Genomic DNA, 17,267 nt, shown 5'->3' with positions numbered 1-17,267 from the left:
TACATGGGAACTATGGATGGTTAATGAACTGAATCCTTAACCCAAATCCAAGTCTGAATATGACCCAACTTCCAATATCTGTAAATTCCCATTCCAGACTTTTCTTATTCATTCTTGGGAGGTGGTGTTGTTGACTAGGCCAGCATTTACTCCCCATCCATAGTTACCCATAACAGTACAATGCAACTGAGTGGATACTGTCCCAGTTCTTGTTGACCTACAATGGCACCCGATTAAGCAACATGCCAATTTTAAAATCCTCACCCTCTTTTTCAAATTCCCTGTTGGCCTCACTCCCTACCTCCTTTAGCCTTACAACCCTCCAAGATATCTGCAGTTCTCTCATTTTGGCCTCTTGAACATTCTGATTTTAATTGTTCCATCATTAGTGACAATGCCTTCAGTTGGTGAGGCCCTAAGCTCTGGAATCTCCTGTCCACACCTCTCCACCTCAGTTCCACCTTTATGATGGTCCTTTAAAACCTACCTCTTGACTAAGCTTTTGGCCATCTGACCTAATATCTCTTTAAGGGGCTTGGTGTCAACTTTTGTTGGATAATATTTAAGTATGGAGCAGCTTAGAGGGTTTTAATGCATTAAAGTTGCTATAGAATACAAGTTGTAACTCTTCCTTCAGGTACCATGCCCTAAGAAGTGACCATGGACTTCCACTAGATTGATCAATGATTAAGCAAACTCTCCCGCTCTTATCACCTGCCATCAGGTGTATTGGAAGATTTTGCAGGTTGATAGTCAACCTGTTTGGCCACATTATGAATGCAACTTCTGTGGCCATCAAGGCCTGAAGTGGGGCTTGAACCCAGAGTTTCTAGCCCTGATGAAGGTACTCTATCACTGCATCTCCTTCACTGTTTTAATTAGACTGTTTTAAAGTGAAACTTTAAATTCCCGGTAGTACAGCGCCCACTTTCACCAGTACTGGCACCAGTACTCCGTGAATCGAAACCCATTTTTCCCATACTAACGTGATTGAACTTGCACACGTTTTTAGTTAGCTAAATAATGGTGAGGGGAGGAAGCAGAATGATGGATTGTATTTGTGCTCTGTTAGTTGAATGCTAGTGTTCCCCCAGATGGGAGTAGCTGTGCTGAAACAACAATTCTGCAGGATCTTTTCACATATTGAGTGGTATAACCAGAGAGCAGTTCCAGAGAATGAGAAGTAAAGGCAGCCGCGACATCACCACACCAACTTTGAGTGTTTATTGAACATAATAGGTGGGATGTATGAATGTGTGGTCACCATTTGGAGTTTTCTGGTGGAGTATTTAGTTGGACATGTCAAAGTCCTAAAGACAGAAAAAGAAAAAAGAAAGTTTGCCTTTATATCACATCCTCAAGACATGCCAAAATGTTCTTTAGTCAATGGGTACTTTTGAAGTGTAATTACTTTTGTAATATAGGAAAGTGTTACTGAGGAAAGAAGGGAAGTGGAAAATGCTTCCAAATTAAGAAATACTTTCTGTCCTTCCTCACTGATGTTCTTCTCTAAGCAGAAGAACTGAATTTTGGGTTCTTCTGAGGAGTTGCAGCATTTATGAAGGATTTACCAGACATAAATTTACAGGGGAATAGACACATCTCTGCAGCTGAGAGCAGGAGTCCAGACGGCTGCCCCATGCCAGAGTTCGGGACATCTGCTTGGGGCTGGAGAGGAACTTGCAGTAAGGAAGAGGATCCAGTTGTCATGGTCCATGACATAGATAGGACTGGAAAAGTGGTTCTGCATAGAGAGTATGAGCAGCTAGGGGCCAAATTAAAAAGCTGGTTTTGGAAAAATGAGTTTCGATTCATGGGGTACTGGTGCCAGTACTGGTGAAAGTGGAAGCTGTACTACCGGGAAGGTCTTCACTTGAACCGCGCTGGGACCAGTGTTCTGGTGAGTCATATATTTTGGGTGGTAGAGAGGGCTTTAAATTAAATAATTGGAGGAAGGGATCACATGAGAGGAGATATGGTAAATCAAAGGGAAACAATGGAGTAATTGAGCAGGGTAGCGAACTTAGTAATGATAACCAGTGTGTGGCAAGAAGGGATGGAGCACTCAAACTTAAGAGTGAGCAGGTAAGGCCAGAGGTTGCAAAAATACTAAAAAGACAGAATTAAAGGCTCTGTATCTGAATGCATGCAGCATTCACAATAAAATGGATTAATTGTTAGCATGATAGAAATAGCTATGTATGACTTGATAGCTGTTACAGAAATATGATTACAAAGTGATCAAGGCTGGGACCTGAATATTGAAGGTTATTTGACATTTTGAAAGATAGGAATCCTTGGGAGGGTGGTGGGGTAGCTCTGTTAATAAAGGATGTCATTAGTACTGTAGTGAGAGATGACCTTAACTCAAAAGAGCAAGATGTAGTATCTGTTTGGGTAGAGAAAAGAAATAGGAAAAATAAAAGGCAACTTTTGGGAGTAGTTTATAAGCCCTCTAACAGTAGCCACACTGTAGGATAGAGTATACAGGAAGAAATAAATGGGACGTGTAAGAAAGTTACAGCAATAATCATGGGTGACTTTAATCTACATGTAGATTGGATGAATCAGTTTGGCAAAGATAACCTGGAAGGTGAGTTCATAGTGTGCATTTGGGACAATTTCTTCAAGCAGTATGCCTACAGTCAACCAGGGAGCAGGCTATTTTAGACCTGGTAATGTGCAATGAGACAGAATTAATCAATAACCTCCTGCTAAGGAAGCCTCTAGATGGCAGTGAACATAACATGATAGAATTTAACGCTCAGTTTGAAGGGGGAAGTGTGGGTCTAAGACTAGTATTTTAAACCATTATAAGGGTATGAAGGAAGAGATAGCTAAATTGAACTGGGAAGCTAGATTAAAATAGGATAGTAGAGATGCAGAGGCAGACTTTTAAGGAGATTTAATAACACTCAGCAAAGGAAAAGAGTACCTAAAGCTAAATCACTCTAGAGAGTGATTCTGGGGAATTAATAATGGAATACAAAGAAATGGTGAAGGCATTGAACAGATAATTTGTGTCTGTCTTCAGTATAAACTACTTAGAAAACTTCCCAAAGATACTTGAAAATCAAGACATGAAAGGGAGGGAGGAATTTGAAACAATCACCATCACCAGGGAAAGGGTGCTAGGAAAACTATTAGACTTAAAGGCTGACAAGTCCCCTCGTCCAAATGGTCTGCATCCTAGGGTCTTAAATGAGATATAATGTTCCAAAATTACTTAGATTCTGGAAGGATCCCAGTGGATTGGACAACAGCAAATGTAACACATTTATTCATGAAAGAAGGGAGAGAGAAAGTTGGAAATTACAAGCCAGTTAGCCTAACATGTCATAGGGAAATTGCTAGAATCCATCATTAGAACAAAGAACAAAGAAAAGTACAGCTCAGGAACAGGCCCTTCAGCCCTCCAAGCCTGCGCCAATCATTTTGCCCATCAACTAAAATATTTTGCACTTCTGGGGTCCGTATCCCTCTATTTCCATCCTATTCATGTATTTGTCAAGCTGCCTCTTAAACATCACTATTGTACCTGCTTCCACCACCTCCTCTGGCAGCTAATTCCAGACACTCACTACCCTCTGCATAAAAAACTTGCCCCGCACACCTCCTCTATAGTTTTCTCCTCTCACCTTAAATCTATGTCCCCTAGTAATTGACTCTTCCACGCTGGGAAAAAGCTTCTGACTATCTACTCTGTCCATGCCACTCATAATTTTGTAAGCTTCTTTCAAATTGCCCCTCAATCTCCGTTGCTCTAGTGAGAACAATCCGAGTTTCTCCAACCTCTCCTCATAGCTAATAACCTCCAGACCAGGCAGCATCCTGGTAAACCTCCTCTGCACCCTCTCCAACGTCTCCATATCCTTCTGGTAATGTGGCAACCAGAATTGCACACAATATTCCAAGTGTGGCCTAACCAAGGTTCCATACAGCTGCAGCATGACTTCCCAGCTTTTATACTCAATACCCCTGCCGATGAAGGCAAGCATGCCATATGCCTTCCTGACTACCTTATCCACCGGCGTTGCCACTTTCAGTGACCTGTGGACATGTACACCCAGATCCCTCTGCCCGTCGATGCACTTAAGGGTTCTGCCACTTACTGTATAATTCCTGCCTGTATTAGACCTTCCAAAATGCATTTGTCCGGATTAAACTCCATCAGCCATTTCTCCGCCCAGGTCTCCAACCGATCTATATTCTGTTGTATCCTTTGACAATCCTCTTCACTATCTGCAACTCCTCCAACCTTAATGTCATCTGCAAACTTACTAATTAGCCCAGTTACATTTTCCTCCAAATCATTTATGTATACTACAAACAGCAAAGGTCCCAGCACTGATCCCTGCGGAACTCCACTAGTCACAGCTCTCCATTCAGAAAAGCACCCTTCCAATGCTAACCTCTGTCTTCTATGACCAACCCAATTCTGTATCTATCTTGCCAGCTCACCTCTGATCCTGTGTGACTTTACCTTCTGTACCAGTCTGCCATGAGGGACCTTGTCAAAGGCCTTACTGAAATCCATGTAGATAACATCCACTGCCCTTCCATCATCGATCATCTTTGTCACTTCCTTGAAAATCTCGATCAAGTTAGTGAGACACGACCTCCCCTTTACAAAACCATGCTGCCTCTCACCAATATGCCCATTTGCTTCCAGATGATAGTAAATCCTGTCATGAAGAATCTTCTCCAATAATTTCCCTACCACTGACGTAAGACTCACCGGCCTGTAATTTCCTGAATTATCCCTGCTACACTTCTTAAACAATGGAATAACATTGGCCATTCTCCAGTCCCCTGGGACCTCACCCATAGCCAGTGAGGATACAAAGATTTCTGTTAAGGCCCCAGCAATCTCATCCCTTGCCTCCCTCAGTACTCTGGGGTAGATCCCATCTGGCCCTGGGGACTTATCCCACCCTAACATTCTTCAAGACGCCTAACACCTCCTCTTTTTTGATCTCAACATGATCCAGGCTATCTACACACTCTTCCCTAGACAAATTAAGGAGATTAAAGCAGGATACTTAGAAAATCAAATAGAATCAGGCAGAGTCAACATGGTTTTGTGAAAGGGAAATGGTGTTTAAATAATTTATTACAGTTCTTTGAGGAAGTAATAAACAAGACAGATAAAAAGGGAGCATGTAGAAGTGATGGACTTGGTTAATCAAAAGACATTGATACTAATCAAGGGTTAAAACGGGGGAGTAGGAAATAAATACAATAACTATCACTAGAGATAAAGTACGAGGGAAACTAATGGGGCTAAAGGCCAATAAGTCCCTGGACCTGATGGGTTGCATCCTAGGATATTAAAGGAAGTAACTACAGAGATAGTGGATGTGCTGGTAGTAATCTTCCAAGAATCCTTAGATTCTGAAAAAGCCCCAGAGGATTGGAGAATGGCCACTGTAACACCCTTATTCAAAAAGGGAGGGAGACAAAAAGTAGGTAACTACAGGCCAGTTAGCTTAACATCTGTCATTGAGAAAATGGTGGAGTTTATTATAAAGATAAAAACAAAAAAACTGCGGATGCTGGAAATCCAAAACAAAAACAGAATTACCTGGAAAAACTCAGCAGGTCTGGCAGCATCGGCGGAGAAGAAAAGAGTTGACGTTTCGAGTCCTCATGACCCTTCGACAGAACTTGAGTTCGAGTCCAGGAAAGAGCTGAAATATAAGCTGGTTTAAGGTGTGTGTGTGGGGGGCGGAGAGATAGAGAGACAGAGAGGTGGAGGGGGTTGGTGTGGTTGTAGCGACAAACAAGCAGTGATAGAAGCAGAATATCAAAAGATGTCAACAACAATAGTACAATAGAACACATAGGTGTTAAAGATAAAGTTGGTGATATTATCTAAACGAATGTGCTAATTAAGAATGGATGGTAGGGCACTCAAGGTATAGCTCTAGTGGGTTTTTTTTTTATTTTATATAATGGAAATAGGTGGGAAAAGGAAAATCTTTATAATTTATTGGGAAAAAAAAAAAGAGAAGGGGGAAACAGAAAGGGGGTGGGGATGGGGGAGGGGACTCACGACCTAAAGTTGTTGAATTCAATATTCAGTCCGGAAGGCTGTAAAGTCCCTAGTCGGAATATAAAGGATGTATTAGCAGAGCATTTGGAAATATCTAATCTAATCAAGCAGAGTCAGCATAGCTTCTTGAAGGGGAAATCATGCCTAACAAATTTATTAGAATCCTTTGAGGAGGGAACAAGCAAGATAGATAAAGGGGAGCGAGTAGATGTAATATATTTGGATTTCCAATAGGCATTCAATAAGGTACTGTACATAAGGCTACTTAATAAGATAAGAGCCCATGGTATTGGGGGTAGTATATTAGCATGGATAGAGGATTGGCTAACTAATAGAAGACAGAGAGTTGGGATGGCAAACTGTAACTAGTGGAGTTTCACAGGGATCAGTGCTGGGGCCTCAATTATTTACAATATATATTAAATACTTAGATGAGGGAAGTGAATGTACTATCGCCAAATATGCAGATGACACAAAAATAGGTGGGAAGGCAAGTGTTGAGGATGACACAAGGAATCTACAGAGGGATATAGACAAGTTAAGTGAGTTGGCAAAAGCTTGGCAGATGGAATATAATGTGGGAGAATGTGAGGTTACGCACTTTGGCAGGAAGAGCAGAAAAGCTCAATATTATTTAAATGTAGAAAGACTGCAGAAGGCTGCAGCACAGAGGGATTTGGGAGTCCTTGTGCATGAATCCAAAAAGCTAACATACAAGCTCAACAGGTAATAGGGAAGGCAAATGGGATGTTGGTCTTTATTTCAAAGGGAATGGAGTATAAAAATAGGGAAGTTTTGCTAAAACGATACAAGGCACTTGTTAGATCACACCTAGAATACTGAATACAGTTTTGGTCCCTTATCTAAGGAAAGATATACTGGCATTGGAGGCAGTCCAGAGAAGGTTCACTAGGTTGATCCTGGATATGGAGGGATTTTCTTACGAGGAGAGGTTGAGTAGGTTGGGCCTGTACTCATTGGGGTTTAGAAGAATGAGAGGTGACCTTATTGAAACATATAGGATTCTTAGGGGGCTTGACAGGGTAGATGCTGAGAGGTTGTTTCCCCTTGTGGGGGAGTCTAGAACCAGAAGGCATAATCTCAGAGTAAGGGGTCACCCATTTAAAACAGAGATGAGGAGGAATTTCTTCTCTGAGGGTAGTCAATCTGTGAAATTCTTTACCACAGAGGGCTGTAGAGGCTGGGTCGTTAAGTATATTCAAGGCTGAGATAGGCAGATTTTTAATCAGTAAGGGAATCAAGGGTTATGGGGAAAAGGCAGGAAAGTGGAGTTGAGGATTATCAGATCAGCTGTGATCTCATTGAATGGCGGAGCAGGTTCGATGGGCCAAATGGCCTACTTCCGCTCCTTCGTGTTATGATCTTATGGTCTATTGATAAGGTGCCACATCAAAGGTTACTACACAAGATAAGAGCAAATTGTGTAGGGGAAAACATATTAGCATGGATAAAGGATTGGTTATCTAACAGGTAGCAAAGAATAGGGATAAATGGATCTTTTTCAGGTTGGCAGGCTGTAACCAGTGGAGTGTCTCAGGGCTCAGTGCTGGGGCCTCAACTAATTACAATCTATATCAATGTCTTGGATGAAGGAAACAAGTGTATGGTAACTAAATTTGCCAATGACACCAAGACAGGTAGGAAAGTAAGTTGTTAAGAGCAGGTAAAGAGTCCACAAAGGGATATAGATATGTTATGTGAGTGGTCAGAAATTTGGCAGATGGAGTATGATGTAGGAAAATGTGAACTTGTCCACTTTGGCAGAAAGAATAGAAAGGCAGTATATTGTTTAAATGGAGAGAGATTGCAGAACTCGGTGGTACAGAGGGATCTGAGTGTCCTGCTAAATGAATCCCAAAAAGTTGATATGCAGACACAGCAAGTGATTCAGAAGGCAAATAGAATGTTGTTGTTTACTGCAAGGGGAATGGAATATAAAAATAAGGATGTTTTACTTCAGTTGCAAAGGGCATTGCTGAGACCACATCTGGAGTACTGTGTACATTTTTGGTCTCCTTGTTTGAAAAATGATATAACTGCATTAGAAGCAGTTCAGAGAAGGTTCATTATTTTCACGTGGTCCATCTCTGACACTTCCCTTTCCTTCCTTGACCTCTCTGTCTCAATCTGTGGTCATAGACTGTCCACCAATATCCATTACAAGCCTACCGACTCCCACAGCTACCTCGACTACAGCTCCTCACACCCCACTTCCTGTAAGGACTCCGTCCCATTCTTTCAGTTCCTTCGCCTCCGTCGCATCTGTTCTGATGAAGCTACCTTCAAAAACAGTTCCTCTGACATGTCCTCCTTCTTCCTTTACCGAGGTTTTCCACCTACGGTCGTTGACTGGGTCCTCAACCGTGTCCGGCCCATCTCCCGCGCATCCGCCCTCATGCCTTCTCCACCCTCCCAGAAACATGATAGGGTCCCCCTTGTCCTCACTTATCACCCCACCAGCCTCCACATTCAAAGGATCATCCTCTGCCATTTCCGCCAATTCCAGTATGATGCCACCACCAAACACATCTTCCCTTCACCCCCCCTGTCGGCATTCCATAGGGATCGTTCCGTCCGAGACACCCTGGTCCACTCCTCCATCACCCCCTACTCCTCAACCCCCACCTATGGCACCTCCCCATGCCCACGCAAAAGATGTAACACCTGCCCCTTCACTTCCTATCTCCTCACCGTCCAAGGACCCAAACACTCCTTTCAAGTGAAGCAGCATTTCACTTGCATTTCCCCCAACTTAGTCTACTGCATTCGTTGCTCCCAATGCGGTCTCCTCTACACTGGAGAGACCAAACGTAAACTGGGCGACCGCTTTGCAGACCACCTGCGGTCTGTCCGCAAGAATGACCCAAACCTCCCTGTCGCTTTCCATTTTAATACTCCATCCTGCTCTCTTGACCACATGTCTGTCCTTGGCTTGCTGCATTGTTCCAGTGAAGCCCAACGCAAACTGGAGGAACAGCACCTCATCTTCCGACTAGGCACTTTACAGCCTTCCGGACTCAATATTGAATTCAACAACATTAGGTCTTGAACTCCCTCCTCCATTCCCACCCCCTTTCTGTTCCTTTCTCCTTCCTTTTTTTTCCAATAATTTATATAGATTTTTCTTTTCCCATCTATTTCCATTATTTTTAAATCTTTTATGCTCCCCCACCCCCACTAGAGCTGTACCTTGAGTGCCCTACCATCCATTCTTAATTAACACATTCGTTTAGATAATATCACCAACTTCAACACCTCAGTGTTCTTTTGTTCTGTTGTCTGTGACATCTTTTGATGATCTGCTTCTATCACTGCTTGTTTGTCCCTACAACCACACCACCCTCCTCCACTTCTCTCCCCCCACCTCCCCCACCTTAAACCAGCTTATATTTCACCCCTCTCCTTGGATTCACCCAGTTCTGTTGAAGGGTCATGAGGACTCGAAATGTCAACTCTTTTCTTCTCCGCCGATGCTGCCAGACCTGCTGAGTTTTTCCAGGTAATTCTGTTTTTGTTTCAGAGAAGGTTCACTTGATTCACTGGGATGAAGGGCTTACCTTATGAAGAAAGGTTGAACCTACCCACTGGAGTTTAGAAGAACGAGAGGTGATCTTATTGAAACGTTACAGGCCTGAATTTTACCTTTGGCGGGTACGCACGATCGGCGGGCCTGAGAGTGGTCAGGAAATAGACCGCCCACGCGATTAGCGCCTGACCACGATTTCAGGCTGGCTGGCTAATTAATGGCCAGCCAACGTGAATCACACGCTGAAAGGCTCAGCGCTGCTGCGGTGGGGGCGGGAAGAGGGCAGGTGATGATGTCACCACGGGCGAAGGTGAGCGCTGCGAGAGAGCTCCCTGAAGGCAAATAGCTGCCTCGGAGCTGCCGACATTCAAATGTTGAAATAAAGGTGTAAAAAGTTGCAAAAAAATCACCAATCAAGCACTTGAATATATAGCTCATAAAAATGCTTCCCACAAATATTTATTTTTATTTTATTTAATAATGGAGATTTCATCCGGCCCTTGGATGAGGTTTGATGAAAAATGTAAAGGCCGCTTGGCTGATTCGCCCATCCGCCAAACATTAGGTTGGACAGGCCATCAAAAATCGGAGACAATTGCACCATTAATGGGCTTAATTATCCTCTTAATTGTCAGCGGGCGCGCTTTCAACTTGTGTGCGCACCTACCGAGCAAAGTATCGCTCGAGTGCGTGATGATGTCAGCATGCCCGCCTGATGTCATCTCGCTCAATTTAATTTTATGCCCGAGCAGGTTGAGCGGGCCCACCTGCAGGATGTAAAATTCTGCCAATAAGATCCTCAGGGGATTTGATAGGTGGGATGCTGAGAGGATGTTTCTGCTTATTGGCTGGCCATTAATTAGCCAGCCAGCGTGAAATCGTGGTCAGGTGCCAATCACGTCAGCGGTCCATTTCCTGACCACTTAGTTTAAGAATAAGAGGTCTCCCTTTTCCTTTGTCCTCCCCCTGGAACGCTGGTCCTTTGAGAGTTGAGAGAACAGGACCTGGCTGGGGAGATGATTTTCAGCCATCTGGACACACTGTCCAATCAATTGATTGGTTTTTCAGGAGTTTTGCCTGAATGTTTGTGGAACTGGCTTCAAGGAGAACACTAGCATTTGTTCAATGGTCCTCCCATGGAATCCAGAGGATGCGGCAGAGATATTGCTGATGGAATTTATCTAGCATTCTTTTGTGCCGCTGATATACAGCCCAGGTCTTACGGCAGTACAGGAGCATGGTGATTCCAACTGCTCTGTACACTAGGACTTTTGTTGACTTGAAGAGGTGTTTGTTGTCAATCACTCACTGCCTCTTCATTGGTGGCCTTTTGAAAGAGGTGGCTGCCGAAATAAGGGAAATGCTCAGGATACTCCAGAGTCTCTCCTTCAACTTATATGGGAAGTGCAATATTTGGCTGACCTTGTGTGTGTTGATGCATGAGTTTTGTGTTGGCAACATTCAAGGAAAGGCTGAGTTTCTTATGTGCAGAATTGAAGTACTCAAGAATGGTTTGCAAATCTGGTGCAGAGTGGGCAATGACAGAGCAGTCATCTGCAAACTGGAGATCATGTATGTCAATGGTGGTCAGTTTAGTTTCAGCACCGAGGTGACCAAGGTTAAAGTTTTCTATCTAGACGGTATTTATTAGTGACACTAGAGGACAGTTGAACTTTGATGAGGTGAACAGCCACTGTCAGCTTGATTGTAAGTGTCATTCCAGCCATCACACAGCCTTGCTTGACCCCGGTCCAGATGTTTCAGGCAGTCCACTCAAGACAGTTGCAGTCATATCATCATGTAGCAATTGCAGGATTGTGATGAAGTTTCTTGGACGTCCAAACCTTTGGAGCACAATCCTCAGAGCCATGTAATTTTCTGAGTCAAATGCTTTGGTCAGGTCAACGAATGCAATAAAGGATTCCTGGTGTTGTCTTCAACAGTATTCTTGGATTTGACTGGCAACAAAGACCATGTCAGAGCTTCCTCTGGGAGGTCTAAAGCCACACTGTGTCTCTGGGACGATTGTCTCAGCCACAGGAAGTAGGAGATACGGGAGAATGTGTATCAGGACTTTCCCTGCTTTGGACAAGAGGAAAAATGCCTCAATTGTTTCCACAGCTTCTTGAAGATAGTTTTACAATTGCCACGTTCCTGAAGTCGGTGGGTAGGGGGATGGAGTTCTTTTTCCTCCATGAAATCTTGATGTAAGTCAAAGTTCACCAGCTTTCAAGACTTTGGCTGGAGTACTGTTGGGGGTTGCAGGCTTTGTTTTTCATCTATTCGATTGCTTGTTGGAGCCCTCCCACCGATGGTGGTTCACCCAGGGATTATATCACCGGGCACTGGGGGTGGTGTGGAGAGTATCAGATGCCCTGTGGATTCACGGTTGTTCAAAGTTGTTCAAAATGCTCTTTCCAGCTTTGACAGATGGCACTGCCATTCTTAAGAAGAGAAGTACCACTCTGTGAGCTATTTGATCCATTTGATCTCAGTCCATAGATGACCCTGGTCACTTCAAAAAAGCTTCACATGTCATAATGATCAACCATATTGTTGGATCGCTCGCGCTTTCCCTTCCCACCACATGTTTGTTATCTTCTGGATTTCTGGATTTGTTTGCCTGTTAAAGATGAGAACACTCAGAACATCAAGCTGATCCTCCTGACATAAAACAATAAGTTACACACTGTACATTTCCAGCAACCAGCTGGTGGGGCACAATAACTCACTGAGAAATTGGACCGATGCCCAGAAACAAGCAGAACCTTCATTCCTCATGAGGCCCAGGCCAAATTCTTCACCTACAGTTAACCAGCAAGCTGTGGAAGCCAATCGAGCTATTTGGAGATTACCACATTGAGCAGGCTGATGCCGGCTTGGCCCTGTGGTAGGTCCTGGGAGACAGTGGGGAGGTGGGTGGGAAAGGTGAGGGTATGTATTCAGGCTGACAGCAGAATGCATTAGATCCCTGAAGCCAGGAGGTGAACTATTCCTTCTCCTGGCTCCACATTCAGGCCAGTACCTCCAGTGGTCCCTTCAAGGATGGTTGGTTAGACCAGCCTTGACCTGAAAGAACAAACGTAGCATCACTGATCGCACAAATTTCAGAAAATAGGAAGCACAGACTTAAATACAGTGTAACATTGTCCAATTTGTGTTCTCTTTTCAATCCTTATATGGACAAAAATAAATCCAGGGTGTTATTCCCAATCATGAAAGGACACAGTATGAACCTTGTTTCTTAAATCCTTTCCATGTATAGTTTTAAGGTGATCAAGGAAGGTCTCAGATGGATATGAAGTGTGAAATATAAAACTCTTAATTGTACAGTGGAGTGTATACATCCATTCCGGCATAGGATTCCAACATACCATTGCACCCAATCAAGTAAAAGATCAAAGTGGTGGTTCAAGAATAGCTTTTATTCTGAAATTGGTGACAGGTTTATGAAATTCCAACTATCCACTGTTACAACAGCCTCAGTACAAAATCCGATGCCACTATCTTGAGGTGAGCAGTGAAATAATCTGGATTCCTGAATTGTTCAGGCTGAGCAGAATTCTCCTAAATTTGCAACCAAATCAGTAACACTTCAGGCTACAATTCAAGGCTGAATTTTGTAATCGATGTTAATTATAATGAGAAAGTTTACTGGTGATAGTAGCTTGTGTCTCACATTAACATCTCATTTTGCACCAGCTCACATTATCGCTGCTAATGTTGGTTGTCAGAGTAATTAAAAGCTAAATGAGCTCATAATGAGTGACAGAGGGATTATTAAAGGCCAATTATCTGTCTCTCGATAGACAGACCTTGAAAAGGCTCAGATTCAAGCCAATGTTCCCCCTATGTTTTTTGTTGTGTGCATGCCCTTTGGAATTTTTTTATGCAGTAACTTAAAGAACTGACTTGTGCAGGTTGATGGTGAGAGATGCTGCATCTCAGTCAAATTCAGCCTCAGAGCTGCTGCTGAATGTTTGCTTAGGGAGCCGGGCTGCTGCCTCTCTGTCCACTGATCAGTGACTTGAGGGGGAGTTGTGGCGGGGGTGGGGCTGTAAAATACAGCGAGCTGTTCAAAAGTCCATTGACTTCAGCGGGACCATAAATCTTATCGGCGTCAAATTCCACCCTTAGTTACGGACAGCAGCACTGCAGCTCTCGTCAGTTCTTTTCTTACATTGCACTCAGCACCCAGTCACCTCCTACATAACAACCCATCACTTTTAAAAAGGGGAAAGGTGCAGATGGTAAGCAGCAGTGTACTAGTGACACCTTTTTCTCTCCCGCTCTTTCGGTTTGGGCACTACAAAGTTAACTTAAGTTTTTGGCTTGATTTGCAAACTCTGGTGAGCCCCTTACCCCCATTCCTCTAACACCAGGCTTCCTGGCTGTTTTCCTTTCACTTCTTAAGAATTGATGGCCCTTGTTTAGCTGCTACGGTCCTGCCCTCTTTATCCAGTTCACTCCACCTCCTCTGCTTTAAGGAAACCTCATTAAAAGACTTTCCTTATATAGTACTGCAATCCCCTTGCCATAAAGGCCAGTGAATCCAGCCCAAGGTGGTCACCACCACCCACCCACCGCACCCCCCCCCCCCCCAACCCGCACCCCGTTGCCTATCACTTTAGCTCAAGATCACATTTTAGTTTACCTCATGCTGAGGGCCATTTTTTTGAACCCTCACCAGACATTTGTAGAGATAAGAGGCTACAAGACCACTTATTGACTTAGGAATGACAATATGAAAGCCTGAATCAGGAGACCTCGACATTTCCAAAGAATGTGTTTTTCCAGAGATAGAAAGAAAGCAGGTTCACTGCCAAGGTGGCCTCCTGCTATGCCTGCCAATTCCATATGTATTGTCATCCAGAGGCCTGGGCTAATGCTCTGGGGACACGGATTCAAATCCCATCATGACAGCTGGTAGAATTTAAATTCAATTAATAAATCTGGAATGGAATTGAAAGCTAGCCTCAGTAATGGCGACCATAAATATTATCATTGATTGTTGTAAAAACCCATCTGGTTCACGAACGTCCTTTAGGGAAGGAAATCTGCCATCCTTACCTGGTCTGGCCTACAAGTGACTCCAGACCCACAGCAATGTGGTTGACTCCTAACTGCCCTCTGAAATGGCCACTCAGTTCAAGGGCAATTAAGGATGGACAACAAATGCTGGTCTTGTCAGAGATTCCCACATCCTATGAAAGAATAAAGGGGATAAAGATTATATGCTTATTCTGAAAAATATCATTTATCAATGGTCCCATTTCTTACGATCCCTAATTGTCCTTGAGAAGGTGGTAGTGAGCTGCCTTCTTGAACCACTATAGTCCATGTGGTGTAGGTACACCCACGGTGCTGTTAGGGAGGGAGTTCCAAGATTTTGATCCAGTGACAGTGAAGGAACAGCGATATAGTTCCAAGTCAAGATGGTGTATGACTTGGAGGGGAACATGAAGGTGCTGGCATACCCATGCATCTGTTGCCCTTGCCCTTCAAGGTGGTAGAAGTCATGGGTTTGGAAGGGACTGTCAAGGGAGGCTTGGTAAGTTGCTGCAGCAGCTTATAGATGATACGCAAGGGTACCATTGTGCGCTGTTGGTCGATGGAGTGAATATTGAAGATGGCGGATGGGGTGCCAGTCAAGCGAGCTAATTTGTTCTGGGTACTGTTGAGTTTCTAGAGTGTTGTGGGAGCTGCAGTCATGCAGGCAAGTGGGGAGTATTCCATCACACTGCTGACTTGTGCCTTGCAGATGGTGGACAGGTTTTGGGGAGTCAGGATATGAGCTACTTTCCACAGAATTCCCAGCCCCTGACCTGTTCTTGTAGCCCGGTATTTAACTGGTTGTTCCAGTTAAGTTCCTGCTCACCCTCCAGGGTGTTGATAGTGGGGAATTCAGAAGTAGTAATATCATTGGATGACAGAGGAGGTGGCTTGGCTCTCTCTTGTTTAAGATGGTCATGATCTGGCACTTATGTGAAACTAACATTACTTGCCATTGATCATCCTAAGCCTGGACATTGTCCAGGTCTTTCTGTATGTGGGCATACACAAACTGCTTCATTATCTGCCAACTCAAGCCCACATTCATGCCTAAGCCTAGGGGCCCAGGTTTTGGCTCGGCATAGGTTCTGATACCGATACAGGCCTGAATTTTGGGTCAGGCTCAGGGTCCAACAGGGGGGCAGGCTCGCATCCAGACTAACTGGTAAATCTTAAGCCACTGGTAGGAAATTAGAAATTGAGTTCTGGTTTTATTTGATATATTTGGTGGTATTAACAAAGATCCCAGTATTAGAATTTAATCTTGAAAAATAAAGCAGGATGAATTCTGTGTGACTTTTGTTTTTTAAGAATGTATTTGTGGAATTACTTAGGATTTTACAGCACAGAAACAGGCCATTCAACCCGACTGCATGGCTTCTCCCTCTCATTTCATCTCATCCTAGTAACATATCCTTCTATTCCTTTCAGTGAAGATAAAAGTACAATTTTACAATTCACCACTTTGTCTTGTCTGTTTGGTAGTGATTTGAATGCTGCTCATTGTGCGATTGCAGGTTAGAGAGGTCAGAGTGGAGAGTCACTCTGAGTTGTAAGACAGAGTTCGGTGCCTTCAGGTAATTTCTTTCAAAGCCACTAGACCACAGCCAGTTTTGTAATGGAAAAAAGAAAATCAAAGCTGCTCTGCTCGTTACATCAACAAGCCTGAGGCAGCAGTGCGGGGATCTGGTTCCTGCTCCTAACTTTAAGGTACCCACTGGGCTGAATATTCCCCCCGTTGGGGGGGAAGTTGATGGGTGGGCGCGTACAGGCGCGCTTCCGATAGGTGCCCCCGATCGGGGGCGCGGTGCCATTTTACGTGGGCAGGCCAATTAAGGCCCGCCCAGCGTGACATCCGCAGGGAAGCGCTGTGTGCTCCCTGTGCGGGTGGGGGGGGAGGGGGGTGGGGGGGATTCCTAAAATCAGGAGTGTGCACTTTCGCGCATGTACAGGAAAGAGTGCACTCATCTCCCTGAGGTTAAGTGCAGCCTCAGGGAGATCGGCTCGAAATGTGAAAAAGCTCAAAATAGAAAAATAAAATTTCCCTAACATGTCCCCCCCCCCCCATGTGACAATGTCCATAATTTCCAAACAGAATTTTATTAAAGGTTTTAAAACCTACATGAAACCTCATCCCGCCGATGGGTGAGGTTTTGTGCTTTTTCTAGTTCCCGCAGTGTTCCTGGCTGACCCACCAACCTTAAGGTTGGACGGGCAGGTCCACTAATTACTTTAATTGCTCTGTCAGTGGCCTCAATTGGCCATTGACAGGTCGGTGGGCGGACAGCTGATTTTGCTGCGCCCCTGCCTACCTGAAAATTTAAGTTCCACCCGATATCATCGGGCGTTGGTGAGTGGGCCCTAAACCCGCTCGCCAATGGTAAAACCTAGCCCACTGAGTTTGGACACAAGAGCAGGGAGCCCAAAAAGAACAAAACAACTTGGACTTATACATTGCTTCTCATGAACTTAGGATGTCCCAAAGCACTTTACAACTAAAGTAGGAAACATAGCCATCAATTTACACACAGTAAGGTCCCACAAACAGTAGGAGGCTAAACGAGCAGATATACTACAGATGCTGGAAATCTGAAGTAAAAACTGAACGCTGGA

Source organism: Carcharodon carcharias, chromosome 18, assembly GCF_017639515.1.
Source record: "Carcharodon carcharias isolate sCarCar2 chromosome 18, sCarCar2.pri, whole genome shotgun sequence".
Lineage (NCBI taxonomy): Eukaryota > Metazoa > Chordata > Chondrichthyes > Lamniformes > Lamnidae > Carcharodon > Carcharodon carcharias.
The sequence above is the reverse complement of the archived record's forward strand: the minus strand, read 5'-3'. Positions refer to the sequence as shown.